A 14,836-nucleotide genomic window follows, 5' to 3' on the forward strand; every position below is an offset into this window, starting at 1 on the left:
CATTTTAGAGATAGTGGCGTACCTAGTGGACGGATATGCAAGTTTTTCACAGCGTTTCATAATGAATTATTGGCATTGGCTGGTTTTCTACCCTGAGAAATCGAACCTTAGATGACTTTCGCCATAGTGATTTCAGAAAGTTAACTCCTACCCGATCAATAATGTATAACAAAATAATAACAAGGGGAGTTATTTATTTCAGAAAAATATTGTAACAAAACGTGTTATAATTTTTGCTGGTTAGTTGTTAAAATAACAAAAATTATATAAAAAATACCTCTAGCCATAACACAATTAAAACAGAGGTTGATACCTTCATATCAACATTATAACAAATGTTGATATAATTTTTCTGTACACAAATCTACTTACAAGGTAATTGCCTACATCACGGATAGAAATCTGGTACGCTGCCACGACGGATTTCCATCCATAATATAGGCAATTAACTTTGTTCCAGCTATGTATTAATATCTGGCGTGTTCAAGTTACACTGAAGGTGATTATCTCCGATTTTGTTTCCAATATCTACAAAAAGTGTAGGCAATTATTTTGTGAAAATATACATAACTAATGTTGTTATAATTTTGATATGAAATAAAGCTGGCGGAAGACACATTTTTATCTAATTATAACACACGTTGTTTTAAATAACAACCATTGATAGAATTGAGATATAATTTTGTTATGCATTCCTGATCGGGTAGCGTGCCGCTGTAAGCACACTCAAAGTAGGCGATTGATTTGTAAACCATTCTTTTCGGTCTATTTTTTTCACAGTTTGAAACTAACGTGGTTTCAAAATATTCACCATGCAGAAAAAGAAACGATAAATAATTCTGCACTGTCCTGCAAAATACATCTTCGTTAAAAGCCGGATTTTCAGTCCCATGATGGCCCATTTACGTTTTGGCTAGATTTAGCCAGTACATTCAAAGTTAATTACCTATATTCCGGGTATTAAGCTCGATTATGCATATGCACAACATGTGATAGATTTATTTCGGAAAAGGTATTGGAGGGTAACCGCTCCTTTCGGTGGGGTTTGATCCCACGAAACCAGTACGCTAGACAGGTGCTTACCCTACTAAGCTACGAAGGACTTCCTTATAATTTGTGGCGGACTAAAAGAAACAATGGACTCATGAAAAATATAAAAAAAAACAGATTAATCCATCTAGCGGTGACGATGCTTTTCTCGATGCAATCGTTTGGTTTGGCCTTTGTATGATTATTATTATTATTTATTCAGACTAAGGCCGAAGCGGCCTGTGCGGTATATAAGAGTCTTCTCCATTCGGCTCGGTCCATGGCTACACGTCGCCAACCACGCAGTCTACGGAGGGTCCGCAAGTCATCTTCCACCTGATCGATCCACCTTGCCCGCTGCGCACCTCGCCTTCTTGTGCCCGTCGGATCGTTGTCGAGAACCATTTTCACCGGGTTACTGTCCGACATTCTGGCTACGTGCCCGGCCCATCGCAGTCGTCCGATTTTCGCGGTGTGAACGATGGATGGTTCTCTCAACAGCTGATGCAATTCGTGGTTCATTCGCCTCCTCCACGTACCGTACACCATCTGAACCCCACCATAGATGGTACGCAGCACTTTCCTTTCGAAAACTCCAAGTGCGCGTTGGTCCTCCACGAGCATCGTCCAGGTCTCGTGTCCGTAGAGGACTACCGGTCTAATTAGCGTTTTGTAGATTGTCAGTTTGGTACGGCGGCGAACTCTATTCGATCGGAGCGTCTTGCGGAGTCCAAAGTACGTACGATTTCCAGCCACTATGCGTCTCCGAATTTCTCTGCTGGTGTCATTTTCGGCAGTCACCAGTGAGCCCAAGTACACAAATTCTTCTACCACCTCGATTTCGTCACCACCGATGCAAACTCGCGGTGGATGGCTCACATTGTCTTCTCTTGAACCTCTTCCTATCATGTACTTCGTCTTCGACGTGTTGATGACTAGTCCGATCCGCTTAGCTTCCCTCTTCAGTCTGATGTAGGCTTCCTCCATCTTCTCAAAGTTACGTGCCATAATATCTATGTCGTCGGCGAAACCAAATAGCTGGACGGACTTATTGAAAATTGTACCACTCGTGTTAATCCCTGCTCTTCGTATTACACCTTCCAAAGCGATGTTGAATAGCAAACACGGAAGACCATCACCTTGCCGTAACCCTCTGCGGGTTTCGAAGGGACTCGAGAATGCCCCTGAAACTCGAACTACGCACATCACCCGATCCATCGTCGCTTTGATCAACCGTGTCAGTTTATCCCGAAAACCGTGTTCGTGCATTAGCTGCCATAGCTGGTCCCGATCGATTGTATCATATGCGGCTTTGAAGTCGATGAATAGATGATGTGTGGGCACGTTGTATTCGCGGCATTTCTGCAGTACTTGGCGAATGGCAAACACCTGGTCCGTGGTGGAGCGTTCGCCCATAAAACCCGCCTGGTACTGCCCCACGAACTCCCTTGCAGTTGGTGCTAGTCGACGGCATAAAATTTGGGAGAGTACCTTGTAGGCGGCGTTCAGCAATGTGATTGCGCGGTAGTTGCTACAATCCAGCTTATCGCCCTTTTGTAGATGGGACACACGACACCTTCCATCCACTCCTGCGGCAAAACTTCCTCCTCCCAAATCTTGGTAATGACCCAGTGCAGCGCTCTAGCCAGTGCCTCACCACCGTGTTTAAATAGCTCTCCTGGTAGTTGGTCAACCCCAGGAGCTTTGTTGTTCTTGAGCCGGCCAATCTCCTCCTGGATTTCCTGGAGATCCGGAGCCGGTAGAATTATGTCCTGCGCGCGTTCTCCCAGGTCCATCACCATACCGCCATCTTCGTCTGCCACATCGCCATTCAGGTGTTCTTCGTAGTGCTGCCGCCATCTTTGGATCACCTCACGCTCGTTCGTAAGAAGGTTCCCGTTTATGTCCTTACACATATCGGGCTGTGGCACGTGGCCCTTACGTGAACGGTTTAACTTCTCATAGAACTTTCGTGTGTTATTAGCGCGGTACAGTTGCTCCGTTTCTTCACGGCCTTTGTATGATACACATCATAAATAATTGCCTACATTACGGCTCTTGCAAACGCTGTATAGTGAATCAACAAACCAAGCTTATATGGAGCAACACACCAATTTCTTCATAACATTCGAACGCAATGACCGATCGTGATTATATTCAATAGTGATCAACTAGGGTTTGTCCCCCGTCGAATGCAGCTTGTTGCGAGAAAATCAGTTAAGAATTACTATATGAAAAAGTGGCTAATGTTTTTCACACACATACATACATAGTGTGTATTACACACGAACTGACAGACATTTGTTCAGTTCAACGAGCTGAATCGATTGGTATATAACATCATGGGGGAGGTTCCCTCATCAGTGCTGCCACCTGGAAAAGTTTAGAGAAAAAGTTGAACCATGGAAATTTGACATGGCATGATATAGAATAAGAATTAAAATGTCTCTAGAAAGTTATAGACATTTTTTTGTCAAACAATTTTTAGTTTGTGGGGTTAGAAATTCAACAATCTTAAGCATTAACTGTTTATTCAAAAAAAATATAAAAATCAAGGTTTCATATCTATTTTGTGTGCTTTTAAAATTATAATCCCGTAAACCAAGATTTTTTGTTTTATAACAAAAATATACTTCATTTCCTATACCACACCGTGTGGAATTTGATTCTACTTTTTCTCTCGATGACAGCTGGTGGTCTTCTCCTCCCCTATGGGCTTCCGAAACTTTTATAAAAAGTTCCATTTTGGAGTGAAATGATAGCCTTTCGGTACAACTTTGTTGTACGAGAAAGGCAAAAAGGTCGTATGGCTTAACTAGTCTCAAATGCTAAGGGGAGCTACACATACTCCATTTATTTGATAGATTTTTAGTTGTTTGCCAAAGGGAATTAATGGTCTATAAATTCCAGCATTGTTTTATTTATAGAAAGTTCAACTTCTATCAACTAGATGTCAGACAACTGCAACAAGCAATGAAACTTGATATGGAACTAGGAGTTTTTTGAAGAACACGTGGAAACATGATTGAAGATTCCTTGGCATATTTTTTTTTGTACGAATCCCTCCACGAAAGCACTGAATTCTAATTTGAGTAAAAACCAAACAATCTATCAAGTTTTTGGAGACGGGCTTTTGGACAAATCTACTGAACATTCATCGAGGATCTCCAGAATAAAACTATCGAGAGAGCTCTTGGAAATCCTTTGTGATTTTTGACGCAGGACTTACGTCTTTCTCTACTATACTGGGTGTCATTTAGATTTTTGGAAACTGAGAGCGTTACGCTGGAAGGGAAGATTTTGAACGTTACTAGCGCCTTTATCTTTCGATGGATTTTTAAGATTTATATATCAATCGACTCGGACACTCTCCACCATTTTGCCTATTTCATTGAAACTTGAGATTATTATCGATAAGCTATTGAAAATTTCAATTCTTGTCAAAGCTAGTAAAAATTTTATATGTAACCAATCCCGTGCATTCCTAACACGGACATCAGAATGCGGTATGTCACGGGCCTTCGGGTCTATCGGAAGATTTTCTTTGTGTATAAAAGAAGCAGTGCCTGCCGTGTGCGAGTCATTGCAATTTCAGGGTTGTTACGGAGATCCTGAAATATTTTCCGCGCCAAATCCGCGCCGACTAAAATCAAATCCGCGCCATTTCCGCGCGACATGAAATCCATTCCGCGTCAAATCCGCGCGATCTAGATCTAAATTCTAAGCAAATACACGTTAAATGTCAATTTTTATATAACAATTTTTTGAACGTCTTCTCTTCAAGTTCTTTTTTTACAATATTACTGATTTCAAATATTATTTTAAACTGCAACATATGTTTGTATCAAAATGCAAATAGGACTTTTAAAACCGCAGTAAGTATTACAATCCTTCTAAATGGCTTTATTCACCACTACAAATACTGAATCTAAGGGAACAAAAACTAAACAGTCAAAACTATTTGCATAAGCACCGCCTTTTGGATTAGAAGATGGCTTTGGCATGTTTTGTTCCATTATTGTCAGGTTTTTTTGTTGATAGAACTTTATAAAATTCGGCACAAGGTACGTTGATATACAAATGAATGTTAAGGCCAGATTTGATCATAATTAATTAAAGATAAACGTGGAAAATATTAAAAAATCTGCCAAAAGCGCAATTTCTTTTGAAGTAATTAATTATGCAGCTTTGTTGTAGTTATGGATCACAAGACAAACTTGCGTAGATATTAAGGAATTAGACAATGAAGCTCTGTTTTTTTGAACAAAACTTCTGTAAAACAATTATTTAAATTCATATCTATAAACAAACTAGTCGACCGGGCAGACGTTGTCCTGCATAGTAGGCGAAATTCGCGTTGTGTACTGCCCATGCGAAATTTCTATACGATTCTTAATTTAAATTGTTTACGATTAACTCAACCTTACTCGTGATTTTCGCATAAGGAAATACCATATAAACCCGTCGGAAATGTAAACGAATATATTTGCTGAAGGAATGAAGAAAATCCATCCAGCCGTTTTCGAGTTATGCGGATACGAACACAGACCATTTCATTTGTATATATATACTAGTCGACCCGGCAGACGTTGTCCTGCATAGTAGGCGAAAATGCGCGTTGTGAACTGCCTATTCGAAATTTCCATACGAATCTTAATTTTAGTTTTTCACAATTTATTCAGCCCTACTCGTAATTTTCGCATGAGGAAATATCATATAAACCCGTCGGAAACGATAACGAACATATCTGCTGAAGAAATGAAGAAAATCCATCCAGCCGTTTTCGAGTTATGCGGATACGAACACAGACCATTTCATTTTTATATATAAGACTAGTCGACCCGGCAGACGTTGTCCTGCATAGTAGGCGAAAATGCGCGTTGTGAACTGCCCATGCGAAATAAAATGTATGCAGAAACATCCAAAAACAGTGAATTGCAGTTGGACGGCACAACTTACGATGAAGAACTATGATACTCATTCAGATCTTAAATAATTTAATACAGAATGTTATGCAGAAAACGCGAGAAGATTAGAGTTTGTCCGGATAACTTATTCCTAATCCTAATCCTAATTTTAATTTTTCACGATTTACTCAACCTTACTCGTGGTTTATGCGAGAGGAAATATCATATAAACCCGTCGGAAACTATAATGAACGTAACTGCTGAAGGAATGAAGAAAATCCATCCAGCCGTTTTCGAGTTATGCGGATACGAACACAGACCATTTCATTTGTATATATATATAGATAATACAAAATCTAACATAGTTGTTTTTTTATGTCAGAATCAAGCGTAAATTTCTTCAAAAATTCCAGAGGAACATTTTTAGAAATTTCAGAAGAAATTTCTTTGGAAATACGGCAGAATAATTTGCGTAAACTCCAACAGAAATTAGTCCGTTATTTTTCCTTCAATTATTGTAACAAGCTTTTCTAAAAGTTCAGGCAGAATTTTTGTTGACCATTCTTACTGGAATTTCATTTAAAAACTTTGAGAACTCCTGTAGAAATTCATCTTTCGTGCGCAGATTCATCCCAGAAATGTCTGCGGGTCATCCTTCGGAAATTCTCCCGGAAATTTGTTTGGAAATGTTTGCAGAAATCCAACTGCCCTTGAATCTGCTGAAGTGGAGAAGTCGCTCCAAATTATCTGTGGGAATTCCTCCGAGTATTCTTACAAAATTTCCCCAGGGAAATTGTTTTGAAATTCATTTGGGAATTTTGTCGTGAGTTCAAGTAAATTCTCCACAAATAACCGGTGGAAAATCTTCAGAGCTTACTTGCAGAAATCCCTTCATGAATTCCTACGGAAATCGCTTTAGAAATTCTTGCAGAAATTGATTGGTGACTTCCTACGGAAAAACTCGTGGTTCTGTTTTTGAGCACTTTTTCTTTATTCCTTTCTTTATTTGTTTAGGCACTATACTTAACCGCTACTGTGCCGATATCTACTGTGATATTCTGCTGTACAGAATCCACACAGAATCTATTTTTAGATTTTCCATTATCATTATTGTTGTTGTCATTGCCAGTCCATCTCATCGTGAGTCCATTGTGTCCGCTTGTCCGTGTCGTGCATCAAATGATCGTTGTTGTTGTCAGTCGTCATCAGGCAGCCGTGACGCTACCGCATGGGCTACGCATCCGGCGACTGCCGAGGGTTTGGTGGAGGGGCTGGGAATCGAACTCATGACCATTCGCTTGTAAGGCGAACGTGTAGCCAACTACGCTACGGGACCCCCAATTTTTAAGCACTTATCAAAGAAATTTCTGTGATCATCGCTATTACTCTTTTGTAAATTTAAGGCAGCATTCTTTTCGATTTTCTATAGTCATTCCCGCGGTCACCGCTCCAGAAAATTCCTCCAAAAATGTCTATAATTTTTCGGGTTTTTAATGCTGCAGAAATCCTCTTTACGCTGTGGAAATTTATTTGCAAGGAATTTATACAAGGATCATCATAGGGTTCTTGTGGAAACTTCTTTAGGGAGTTTCTTCGTTTTCTGTTGGCAATCCTGTAAAATTGGAGTTAACCGAAAATGTCATAAAAACCCGCCAGAAATAACTTTCGAAAATCATCTTCTAATTTTTGATCGACTTTCTGCGGAAGAACTTATCAAAATGAGGCATCTGAATTAAATCAAAGAACATGTTCATGTTTCCAATTGTTGTATAAACCCTTATTCGTTCTAGATGATTGTTATAAAGGAAATATAAAATGTTCCGATATTATGAAAGAATCCCTGACGACTTTTGAAGAATGATATCATGCTGAGTGATTCATCGTAAAAGAAACAACCAATCAGAAACTGACAAATATCTTGGAATTACAAAGAAATTGACAAGATGAAAATGAGTGTTCATGTCCTTCAATAGACATGGTTTGTGTGCGTCGTGGTTTAGAATGGATTAAAAATGACAACAAGTGGCGTATCTCTCCTCGTAACATTCGTTTAAATAATGCTTGAGAGTGTAATGCATGTCATTAAACAAGGACTTGGATATATCCGAAAAATAACCTTGAAACGTAAATTTGTTCTCAACAACATTAGCTAATGAAAATAAAGCCCATCTAATAGGCAACAAACTAATTTTCAAATCTCGTAATCTGAATAGGCTATTAAGCGCCACTAGCGTTCTATTACTGCTTTACTGTAAAAACCTCGGAAATGAACTCATTCAGAAGTACCTTGAGGAGAAATTTAGAAAACACCCGGAGGTTTTTTTCCGGATATTTTGCTTTTGAGTATTCTTTGTAAATTCTTCGAGAATACCTTTAGAAACTTCGAAATACCTTTAGAAATCCATTCGAGATTTCTTCAGCTATTCTTTCAAGAATTCCTTAAGCAAAAATCCTTCACAAAACACTTTACAAATCGGGAATTTCTTAAATTTCTTTTGGTTTGAAATTCCTCCGGGAATTCTTTGCGGTTTTTATCTTGGAAATTCCTCCAGAAATAATTTACAAAATTGCTAATCTTTCTTATGGACACTCTTGAAGGTCATTTCTGACGGAATCCAAGATTAAAAGTGCTCGCGTTTTCGGGGGCACACCACTCGATTCAGAGGCGGCACACAACTGTCATTTTTGTTGATTTAGCTTTGCTGCGTCGCAGCATGCGTGAAATAATAAAAATGACAGTTGTGCGTTTCTTCCTAGGAAAACTAATCCCGAAATTCCTTCGGATGTTCCTCCAGGAGTTTAGTTGAAAAATCTTAACTAATTTAGTATTTTTTTAATATATTCCTAAAAAAAATCTGAGAGAATACTCAAAAGAATTTACAAAGAAACCCCTAATTGATTTCTAGAATATATTCCTAAATTTCACCAAGAATTCGGAGACTCTCCAGGAATTCTTTTGAAGATGGCAAAACGTTTTTCGCGGAACAACGATCCATTAACGTTCACTACATTTTCATTAGATTTGATTGGTATATTTCTTCAAATATTTATAAGGATTTTTCATCTTTTGAGAGAATTTCACTCATTATCACCGGGTATTAGAATTTCCCTGATTATTTCAGGATTTCCCTGATAATTCCAGGTATTTTCCAGGTGGGGAGAAATTCCCTGATAATTCCAGGTTTTCCAGGTTTTCCCAGGTAGTAGACACCCTGCGTTAAACCAGTTATCATCGGATCGGAATCGCTTCGACTGACTCTGCTGCGACAATGGCACAAAAATAGGATAGAATTGGCCGACTCTCCGGTGGAGATAGACGAACGGACCTTCAAAGGAAGTAGGGGTGTCGACTACCTGAAAATCCTGGAATATTTTAGATTATTTAGTTTATTTATTGCAAAATTGTTGAAAATCATCTAGTGAAAGCATTTACTTATTTATTTATTACCAGACTAAGGCCGGAGTGGCATGTGCTGCACATAAAAGTCTTATCCATTCAGCTCGGTCCATGGCTGCACGTCGCCAACCACGCAGTCTGCGGAGGGTCCGCAAATCGTCCTCCATCTCATCGACCTTGCCTTCTTGTTCCCGTCGGATCATTGTCGAGAACTATTTTCACCGGATTACTGTCTGACATTCTGGCTACGTGCCCGGCCCACCGCAGTTTTCCGATTTTTGCGGTGTGAACGATGGATGGTTCTCCCAACAGCTGATGCAACTTGTGGTTCATTCGCCTCCTCCACGTACCGTTTGCACGGGTTTCTGCACCCCACCATAGATGGTACGCAGCACTTTCCTTTCGAAAACTCCCAGTGCGCTTTGGTCCTCTACCTGCATTGTCCAGGTCTCGTGTCCGTAGAGACTTACCGGTCTAATAAGCGTTTTTGCCTTTCTCGTATACTTAGTATACGTAAAGGCTGTATGATCACTCCAAAACCAAACTTTTCATAGAAGGCCCATAGTGTTATATACCAATCGACTCAGCTCGACGAATTGAGGTGATGTCTATTTGTGTGTATGTATGTATGTTTTTTTTTCTTCCTTAGCAATGGAGGGGGAATCTGCTCAACAGACGGCTGCGGTGGGCGTCTACATTTCACACTGTCGCCGCAGTGCCGTGACGAGCTCTTCGACTTCGGTGATCTCGTCCAGGTCTTTAACCCTTAGATTCACCTCCGTCGTGAGTGCCCTCACCTTGACCGTCTCGCCTAGAACTTCCTCCGCCAACTTCTTGTAGGCGGCGCCCTTTTGTGAGACACCCCGCTTCAGCTCGAGGATCATCTCGCCCATCCGGATACGTCTTATTCGACGTACGTCGGCGCCGAGTTCAACGGGCTTGACGTCGCTCCTCATCGCCTTCAAGACGTCCGAGTACTTGGCCTCGTCCGCCGTGATGACTAGGGCTTCGCCCCTGGAGCGATTGGCGCCTACCCTAGACTTCTTGCTACCCTCATTCGCCTGGGCCTTCGTTTCGGCCTTTGACGTCTTCGGTTTCCTATTGTTCTTGACCAGGGTCCAGGAGGCGTCATCCCCCTCTATTTCCCTGGTCTGGTGCGGCTGAGAACTTTCAGTCTGCCGTAACCCCTTACCACCGTCTTTCCTGAGTGGACGGACCTTTCCAGGTCCTTCCTCCCCCGGTTTTCGAGGTACATGGCCGGGGTCCAGCTTCCCAGCCCCACTACCCTTGTTCGGGGTAGTAACCCTCCGCGTTTTGGAGCGGCCCCAAGGGAGCTCATCCCCTGGAGACTGTCTCCCCCGTTTTTGTGTCTGCTCCGTTGGAGCAGTCACCTCCGACGTACCGTACCAAATACTTGAGCCTCAGTCTGGGTAGACTTTGGTACCACCGTCTTCGCTGGCACGCCCTCGGTCGATTCGACCTTGCCCGAGTCCGCGAATCCTTGGGCCTCAGTCTGGGTAGACCTCGACTCCACCGATTTCACGGGTTTACACTTGGCCGTCCCGACCGCCCTCTCCAGCTTGGCGTCCAGCATCGACTTTGAAGTTTCTGCAAGCTCCTCTTGAGGTCCTTGCTGATATTATGCTTCGATGACACAAAGTCTATGATGGCGTCCAGCTGTTCCGTCGCCACCTCGAAGGCCGAAAGCCCATCGCGTTTGCGGTTCATCGCCTCCACAAGCCATGGGCCGTCAATAACCCCTACCGGAAGAGGAAGGTTGAGTGACCCACGCTGGCGCTGCGCACTGAGCTGCCGACTATTGCCTCTGGCCTCCTAGGCGGAGACCTGAACAACCCACTTCTTGCGAAGGGGTTGTCACCTACACTACTACCACTAATTGAAGAATTGAAATGGTTTTCCATTTTGGTCCCACGAGTTGCTCGGGAAAGAGGTCCACCACGCCAGAGCCCAGCAGGACGCGGTAAGGGACAATTACTGTGGAGAGTGCCCAGGTACCCCACAGGCTCCGTTAAAGGCCTAGCTTATTATTTCACCCCCCTGGCCATGCATCCCCTCGGCACGGGTCGCTTGACGCCTTGGGATTAGGGGTTAGGGACGATGGTCCCGGTCTAACTCGCAGGAGGGAGGAGGGAGGCAGGACTACATCCTCGACCCGCTAAACCGTTTCCATTTCCGCCAAGCCCATAGTCCCTTCGGTACAACCAGAAAGTAATGCTTCAAAGGGGGGCCAGTGCACAACGCACCCTCGAGGTTAGCTGCGTGTCCTTGCAGCACCGAACATCGTAACTCGCTTTTTAGAAAAACACCATGGTATCGTGCCAGCGCGTTGCCGGCTTTCCAGGTGGCCTTACCACGCAATATGTCCTCGGAAGGTGGGAAGGGTCGACTTCGCGCCTGCTTCCCTCTGCACGACTGGTATCAAGAATGATGATGCTGCGTGCACCCCAAATTGACCTTTCTGCGATAGGGCCTATTCGCCAGCACACAGACGGACTTGCCGACGTGAGGCCTACGCCTGCCCCAGCCTTGACGAGGACCCCTTTCCGTCCTCGGGCTCGGAACCCGCCCGGTTGACCGACGCCGCGAAAGCGACGATACCATGTTGTTCTTCGCGCGGCCACTTGTTCGATAAAAGGATCGAGTTCGACCACAGAGCATGACCACCGGTATGACCCATGAAGCCGACTCCAATCCCTTGGACCACCTCTTATTTGCGCCTGAACTAGCCATCCTTGAGTCCACACGCCACCTTCTGTGAAGCTCCGAGACGATTTGGGCGATAGCCGATAAAACGGCGTTCCAGCCAACTTCATCTTTACACATCCTCCGAACTAGGTTGTCCGGGGTAGTGTCCAGACCACATGTGGCAAGCATGTGGTCACGCATTGCGCAAAAACGTGAGCACACGAACAACACGTGTTCCGTGTGTGTGTGTGTGTGTGTGTGTGTGTGTGTGTGTGTGTGTGTGTGTGTCTGTGCGCACCCACCCAAAAAAAAGTGTCACTCATTTTTCGGGAACTTACCCTTGACCGATTTACTTGCAACAATTTGCATTCGACGCAGGATACTCTACCATTGTTTCCTATTGAAAATTGGCCAGATCGGACTATGGGCTCGGAAGCTATGGCCAAAATACCACTTTTTTATCGAAAAATTGAGAAAGAAAAGGTCACTCAATTTTCAGGCACTTATCCTTAATCGATTTACTTGCAACAAGTTGCATTCGACGCAGAATACTTTCCCATTGTTTCCTATTGAAAATTGTCCAGATCGGACTATGGACTCAAGAGTAATGGCCGGTAATACTATTTTTATCATGCACGAAAAAGGCACCATCACCGCTAGATGGATTAATCAGAGTTTTTTATTGTAAAGATATATAACAACCCCTTTTTGCCTTTCTCGTATACAAAGTATACGTAAAGGCTATATGTTCGCTCCAAAAATGAACTTTTTATAGGAGACCCGGAGACCCATAGTGTTATATACCAATCGACTCAGTTCGACGAATTGAGGTGATGTCTGTGTGTGCGTGTGTGTGTGTGTATGTGTGTGTGTCTGTGCGCACCTACCCAAAAAGAATGTCACTCATTTTTCAGGTACTTATTCTTAACCGATTTACTCGCACCGATTAACCGATTTAAGTTGCATTCGACGCAGGATACTCTACCATTGTTTCCTATTGAAAATTGGTCAGATCGGACTATGGGCTCGGAAGTTATGGCCAAAATACCACTTTTCTTAGAGAAAAAAAGAGTAAAAAAATGTCACTCATTTTTCAGGCACTTATCCTTAACCGATTTACTCGCAACAAGTTGCATTCGACGCAGAATACTCTCTCATTGTTTCCTATTGAAAATTGGCCAGATCGGACTATGGGCTCGGAAGTAATGGCCAAAATACTATTTTTATAATGAACGAGAAAGGCACCATCACCGCTAGGTGGATTAATCAGGGTTTTTCTATTGTAAAACTGCCATTTACAATAGGCTTTATGGTGAAAAACAATATTCTTCAATGTTATTCTATTGTGGCCATGATGATGGGAAGGCATAAAATGATTCATATTTGTGAAATGAATTAAAAAATTAAAAATATTTTTTTTCCGATTTTTAGGATCGGGATATTACTGTATTATTATTTTTTTTTCAAATTTTAAACAAATATAAGTATATAAGTATATTTATTTGTTACGATAGCCTACCAGTTACAGGACTTTTACTTAGGTCAAGGAAGTTTGAATGGGAAATAAAATAACATTGGAACCTTGGAAGTTACTAAGTGGTATATAAATATAAAGTTATGAACTAGCTTTCTTGGCCTGACTGAAAGCTATGGACTACAAGCTAACGTATTATTCAATAAATTGTAAGTGTAATTTTTAATGGGAACGATAAATACAAATACAGGTAGGTATATGTCATTTAGTGTTTTCAAGTAAACCTGCCGGTTACTGATTCTAATAATCGAATCAAGGAAATAATATAATATGAATAATATTGGCATATACACACATATTACATCTATTTGTAATCCTAAAAAATCATTAGAATTCGTAATTTTCATTCACTTGGAGCAAAAGCGAATACTTAGAAATTAACAGAGAACAATGATTAAATTTACTTTCTTACCTTTCGATATTTGAAATTGTAGAACTATTCCTATTGCACAAATATTTAATTACGTCACGAAACTTCGAATAGCTTTGTTTACACTCTATCCCAATGTACACATATAAATTAAAAAGATTGCCTGTTCAATTTTAAGTTTATCCACTTTATGGCACTCGATTTGTTTTTTTTCCTTTGTCGAACTTGCAATTTGTGCAATTAAAAGATTTTTTTTCGCTTAAAACAGTTCTTTGATAATCTGCATTACACTGTCAGCAGCTAAATATTAGGATTTTTTTTTCAATTCTGCAATCGTCTTTTTTATTTACGCCATCATTTTCTTCTGAAAACGCGCACTGACACTATTAATACTAAAATCAAAAACACCTACGCAAAGAATGTTGTACCATTTCTACTTGATTTTCTTCTACGCACAGAATGCACAAAATTTCAATAATGAAAGGTTACTTTTTTCTCAATTAGCTAAGAAACTTTTGCACTCGCGACTGATTAGATGAATAAAATTCACTAGACTCGCACTTCGCAAAGTAACCATGGAAGGAGATAGATGATTTTTTGTGCCTCTTTTCAACATATACATCGCCTCCCTTTACTTGTGTTTCGTATACACACTCCGTTCTAACTTTTTTTTCTGTTTTTTTTGCTTTCTCTCTCTCGTTTTGACTTGTGTCCGCCTCGCACGAATCAGAAACGACGTACCACGAGTAACAAAATAAAAAAAAGGTAAACGCACACTCCCCTGTATAGTCCAGTGCATGATGACGTAGGTTGACAGTTCACAGAGCTTGTTTACAGGGACTTAGTCTCTGGAGCAGCTTCCGGAAAAACTGTTTGCGATTAATTAAGAATAT

At 41.5% G+C, this 14,836-nt stretch overlaps 1 protein-coding gene across 3 annotated transcripts in view; it reads right to left on the bottom strand.

Moving 5' to 3' along the window:
- The window catches only part of LOC134211760 (sex determination protein fruitless), a 191,266-nt gene extending 176,775 nt beyond the window's left edge, over positions 1-14,491 (bottom strand). The window contains exon 1 of one of the 3 annotated variants that reach the window (XM_062688969.1): positions 13,986-14,491. The gene's annotated coding sequence lies outside the window, so the exon portion shown is untranslated. The remainder of the gene's footprint in view (positions 1-13,985) is intronic. The other 2 variants (XM_062688968.1, XM_062688970.1) reach the window with 2 other exon arrangements.
- Between the last annotated feature and the right edge of the window lie 345 nt (positions 14,492-14,836).

Source organism: Armigeres subalbatus, chromosome 2 (assembly GCF_024139115.2).
Source record: "Armigeres subalbatus isolate Guangzhou_Male chromosome 2, GZ_Asu_2, whole genome shotgun sequence".
Taxonomy (NCBI): Eukaryota; Metazoa; Arthropoda; class Insecta; order Diptera; family Culicidae; genus Armigeres; species Armigeres subalbatus.